The sequence below is a fragment of the Cavia porcellus genome, unplaced genomic scaffold, assembly GCF_034190915.1.
Source record: "Cavia porcellus strain 051 isolate PalLab524CR breed Dunkin Hartley unplaced genomic scaffold, mCavPor4.1 scaffold_11, whole genome shotgun sequence".
Lineage (NCBI taxonomy): Eukaryota > Metazoa > Chordata > Mammalia > Rodentia > Caviidae > Cavia > Cavia porcellus.
Genome location: NW_026947494.1, coordinates 27379908 through 27386199, shown reverse-complemented (window position 1 = coordinate 27386199; position 6292 = coordinate 27379908).

Below are 6292 nucleotides of genomic sequence, written 5' to 3'. Positions count from 1 at the left end.
GGCTGGTTCACAACAATGTGCATGTATTTAACACTCCTGAACCTCACACTTAAAATAGTTAAGATGGTAAATTTTGTATTTTTTTTCCTAATGAATAGGAGAGGTACATTATCAATGCCTCTGTTGGCTATTAACTACAAGAGAGATTAGGCTTCACAAACAACAGAAAAATGAGTGGGTGAAGGAATACAGAGCTTTAAATGGTCTAGGTTGTCTGTCTTTTCCAATAACTAGGGATGCAGAATGTAAATGAAGAAATAATAACCTTAGAATATAAGAGGGGTCAAATGCCTGTGTAAGACCTCCTTTCTATTAACTTTGGGTCTTGTCACTCTTGGACTTCTTGCATACCAAAGACTTATTCCTTCCTCCTTAGAATATATAATACGAGAAATTTCAAGGCACACAGTTCATATGATTTGCCTCTGTCAATGCTAAGGAGAAGATTAAGAAAAAGTGCTATACCTGATAGCTAAATGCCAACAGTGGAGTGGTCTGGTGGGTGGGGAGGATCTGGGTACTCATTGAGTTGTCTGAAGGTGGACACGAATGCTCCTGTGAATCTGCAGCAAGGAAATCGTTCAAAACATTCAGGCAGTGAGAAACTGCATGATAACAAAGCTCTAAAAATAAAGCATCTCATAACCTAAGAGACAGAGGTGGGAGCCTGAACAGTAGGCATAAACTAGAGCCCGTGTAGAAAATATGACCAGGGGTTGGGGATTTAGCTCAGCGGCATAAGTGCCTGCCTTGCAAGCAGGCAGTCGTGAGTTCGATCCCTGGTACCGGTAAAAAGGAAAAAGACAAAAAAAAAAAAAAAAAAAAAAAAAAAAAAAGAAAATATGACCAATAGAAGTATCAGAAATCAGCCAGGTGGTCTAGGTCGTAGACCCAGGAGCCTTGCAGCAAAACGCAAGCCAATGTGCCTGACAGAAATCTGCAAAAAAAAATTGGAGGTCTCAAGAAACGACACCACACTGTTGGGTCGGGAAGCCAGGGGGGCACCTGGAAGGGGACAGGGAGCACACAGTAACCATAAAACAGAGCTCTTATCAGTGGCTGCATTCTCCACAAACAAGGAATTCCGTGTTTCCCTGTGAAGGTGAATATGAGAAGGTTGGAAAGCCCTCCGATGACTCACTGAAATGCACCCAGAGTCGCTGTATGTTCACCGGGAGACCCTCGTTGGCACTGCTGGCTGTAAATTATGGTCATTCCTAAGAGGTAATAAGAGAGGTTCTGTCAGCTGTGCAATTACTTTGTTTTGGCAGGACACTTTGGAGTCAAGAAAACACTGGCTGAAGTTCAAGGGCAAGATTTTGGATCAGCTGCCACCATAATTTTTCAAAAATGTGATGACTGTTCTTCAAGAAATAGTTTCCTAAGTAGGCTGCAGGAATGTCTCCTGTACATGTTCGATAGGGATTTAAAGAATGAAGCCCACGGGACCCACCAGGATAGTCAAGTTGCCGCTAGGTTTTCAAGCAAAGGGTGAGAAGTCCAAGTCATAACACAAATCCTCCTCACCAAATTAGTGAAGAAACTGGAATGAGCCTTCAATGAGGGGTGTGCACCCACACTCTTTGAGCACAGTGCTATGAAGTCTAGCTGGGTGATCTAGGGAGATTTCTCCTTCATTGCTGTTCTGTGCTAACTAAACAACATAAGCTTCCTACCCTACCCAGGATTCACTTGAATGTAATGCAGTGAGGAGAATCACACAAGGTCTGTAAAGTTCTTAAAAGTTTTATTATAGTAAAAGCCATATTGCCATGAATACCCCTTAAAATACTCCCCTTTGCTTTGAACCCACTTTCCCGTCACTCTTCCCACTTTCTGATGCAGGTCTGAAAGTCTCTTTCCTAACTGTTGTGGCTGCTCGTTGTCCTGAACTGATTCAAAATGTTTACCTTTCATAGTCATTTTGACTTTGGGGAAGATCCAGGAGTCGCATGGTGCCAGATCCCAAGAATGAAGTGGTTGAGGACACCCCGTAATGTTTTTAGAAGCCTACCTTTCCGTTGGATGGAACTTTGCAGCAGCATTTGCTGTATTTTTTATCACACCTCATAAAGACACTCACAGCCGAGGACTTCAGGAACTGCTTTTGAAAGTGGCAAGAACAATGTGAAGTGAGGGGGGTTGTCTTGAGGGGTTAGTGACACAGTGTCTCTAACTACAATCATTTTGTAATTCCCTGTAGGTCTTGATCACCCCTTGTGTGAATATGTAAATAACCCCCTTCCCTCGCTGCCACTCTCCAGGGGGTTAATGAAGTCCCATAGGAACTCTGCATCCTTTCTTGCCTGCTCCCAGTGCTTCACTTGTATATATAAGAAAAATTCAGAGAATCATGGTAATCTGCATATCCACATCCGCAGTTTACCAGGGAAAACATTCTCTGCACTACATCCAGACAGACAATCCATTATTAACACTGTATTGTGGTGGATGAGGGAAATATTTAGGAGGTACCTCAGTTCCTAAAATAGAAAAGAAGGTAAAGTTTGAATGATGGAAGGTTGGGTGTAATATGGAGACTGTAGTGAACCAGAAATGCCATTGTGGAAACATAGCCAAAATCCCTGAGCATGAGTGACCAGTGAGGGGACATAGAAAATTATCAGTTGTTGAGGGCAGTGGACGATGCAGACAAGATTCTCAAAACATGAGGTAAGTCAATTTTTTATCAATTATTTCATTCATTTTATTGATTTCATAGAAAAAATAATATTAAAAATACTTTTTGTTCTAAGAGAGATTTAAAAAGAAGTCAAGTGTAGTGACACATACTTTTAATCCAGCACTCTGGAAGCCTGCAGTGTGAGGATCACAAGTTCAAGCCTACCCAGTTCAGTGACTTAGTGGAACTCTATCTCAAAAGAAAAAAAGGCCTGGGAATGTAGCTCAGTGGGAAAGCCTTAGGTTCAATCCCCAGAACAGCCTAAATAAATAAATAAATAAAACAATGACTGATGTCTGAGGATTTATACACTCACCACAAATGGTTCCCAAATGGAAAATGATGCTGAATTCTTCATTCTTTTTAGGAAACCATATTCATTACTTTTGGGGAAACCTGTAAAAATTTCTTTGCTTAATACAAATGTGCTTAGATTAGCTGCACATCATAAATATAATATTTTCAAGACCACAACAGATAATGTTATATAAATGGTATGGGCTGAAATCTTATTTGGAAAGCCCAGTATGTCTCAGTTATTTTGTGGGAAGTTTTTATTGTCTATATTTTTAACACATTCCCACTTTATCATGCATGCCATGAGTTAGGATGTGGGGTGGGGGGCTATAAATTTAGGAAAAGGCAGGAGGCCTGGAAGGCTCAACAGCAAAGCCTCTAGTAGTCCGATCCCTCGTAATTCTCATGTGCCCATGTCATCCTCCCCTTTCCTGCCATACCCCAACTTGCAGTGCCCATGTAGCCTCACTAAAACACCAAGGATTTCTTGTGAAATAATAAATAATGTGGGAACTATCCCCTGTGGTCATAAAAGTACGTTGGTATTTTAAGGATGTCTGCTACAGAAATCTGATGATGATCTCTCAGCAGATCCTCAGAACAGAACTTTTTTCAAGTCATTTATGTATCTGAGAAGTGCCTCAAAAATTCAAGGTTAATTTTAGGATTAGATGTATCCTTTCTTCTTTACTATAAAGTGCACCACATAGGAATCTGAAGCTGTGGGCTTCAGTCCTGGGTTTATTGTTACCAGATGAGACACTTTGAGGAGCTCACTTAACTTCGCAAAACTTCAATTTTCTTATCTCTGACACAAAAGTATCACTGATGAGTGATCAGCCCAGTCTAAAGAAAAGAATGGTGGAATACTGGTCAACACCTAATTATAGGTCTGAGGGGATGTGTCATGATCTGTAGCGTTTGTTGATTTATGTGGTATAAAGATTGGCAGCATAGCGAGTTCCAAGATACCAATGTGATTTCACTGAATGTGGAATTAGGGAAAGATACACAGGGCCCACGTATAGTATTTCTACCACACAAATCGAGGGATAAATGAATATAACCTTACAATATAGGGAATAGGAAAATGGAGTCAAACAATAAATGAGGTGTTTTGAGTTTTGTTATCTTTGTTTCTCGTAAGGTTCATTTAATTGTGAATTAAATTTGTTAATTAATTTTGCTTTTTAAAGAAAGTCTGTTCACCAGCCAGCTCACAAAATTCTTGAAAATTTAGGGAGTGATGAAAAGCAGAGAAGGAACCTCTCCAAGTTTTGATGTCCAGATCCTGGAATATAGCAACATGAGGAAGAGAAGGAGCAGAGAGAGGTGGGTCCTCTGGACGTGGGAAGGATCTGAACTGAAACTTGAACGCTATGGAGAGAGATAATCCAAGAATTCAGCAAAAATAAGGAAACCAGGAGCGATGGCCCTCCCTGATGGGTAGAAACAGCAAGGAAGCAATATAGCCCACCCCACGCCCATCACCGCACACAGGGAAGGGGAGAACCACACACACCTATAAGCAACCAGACACAGCACAGGCTGAGACGGTCATAACTGAAGGAGGGGAGTAACCCGAAGTTTATGTTGTCTGATTGACTTTGCAGGCCTGGGGCCAGCAGTCTGGCAACTATTTGGAGGACAACAGTATGTAACATAGTAACAATTGTGGACCTCCTACTGTCCAATCACTGTTTTGTTTGTTTCATTTTAATGTTCTGTTTTAGTCCCTTTAAAATAAAAAAAAATATATTCTTGAAAAGTCAATCATTTGTTCTCATAGGCCAGCTCCAACCATAACTAGTGTGTCTGGTTTCTTTTATATGATAGAGAGGAAACAGTGTGACAGTTAATTCCTAAATAAAATCTAAAAATAGCTAAAAGTTTACTTAAATAAGAAGATACAGGATCATGGATGAGTAGAGATGAGATAAAAAGATAAAAAACCATCCATACTGATACCAGGATTTACAGCATTTAGAATCCAGAGCTTTTTTTCCCTTTTACGTCAAAGCAGCTAAGTTTAGAAAAGGCTTTAAAATAAGGAGGAAAAAAATCACCAGTGTCATAGTTTGGAAAGATCCAACAAGTAAATATCTCCAGTTGTTTGGCATATTATTATCACTATCGTTATTGCTGCTAAAATAAGCTGATAAGTCATGACCTGTTCCATTATAGAAGTTGCTTATAATTATAGTCAAAAGTTCAACATTTTGAGAAATAGTTTCCAAGGAAAGGTCAGTGGTCTGAGATGTTTGTTTTGCCAATGGTCTGTTAATCACTCAGCTATCATCAGAATGTGAGAGGTTTGTCAAAGGAGGATAAAGATAAACTTTTCAGAATCTGGGTTGGGATATAGGTTTGCTGTGGCCCTCAAAAGAACCAGCCAGCAAGTACTTATCTAGCAGATGTCTCTAAGTCAATTGGATACAAAATAAATATAAAGGTGCATATTTCAGAGCAAAAGGGCACTTTGGGGTTTGTGGCCAGATTCCCCCACATCATGTCCTGACTCTGTCATTTTCTGACTGCATTTCAGGTTAAATTGTCTAACCTCTCTTCTCAGAGATGACCGCAGTGTCTACCTTATAGGCAATGATGACTACAAGAGATATAGCTTGTGGGAGAAGACCGAAGCTGCCCAGTGAGCTCAGAACCACGAGCGGCACACCCACAGTCCTGCACGCCGAGTGTCCTTGGCTGTGACAGGAGGATGTGAATGAACATGACGTATATCTGCTCTCAGGTCACACGCTGATAAGACCTCACAGCCTCGGTTATGGATCACTCTTGGCATCAAAATCCCAAGAAACTGAGGGGCATTTAAGGTATTATACCATGGAAGTATTAATGGCTTCCTTACTGAACTTCTTTAGCAGACAGCGCATTAAAGCTCTACAAAGTAGTTATTGTCCTCCTGATTATACAAATGAGTAAATTGAGGCTCCAAAAGATCCTCTGGATTGTGGAGTCCACACACCTGAGAAGCAGAAGAGTAGGGATTGAAATTCTAGAGCTCTTCTTATAATGGACCATTGAAGACTATTCTAAATTCTTTAAAAATCTGATTTCACAAAGCAGAAATATGATGAACTGATTATTGACATTACAAAAACCCGACTGAGTTTCTTTGGGAAATAATTCTCCAGGTGTAGGAAATATTTTGTTTCAGAACTAGCACTTGACAAAGAAGCTGAAGGGAGAGAAACAAATCCACAGCGTCAGAGAATTCTTTGGAGACCAGCCACTTGGAGGCTGTGATATTAAAAGGACAAATAAGGTGACAACAAGCGATATGGCACGAAG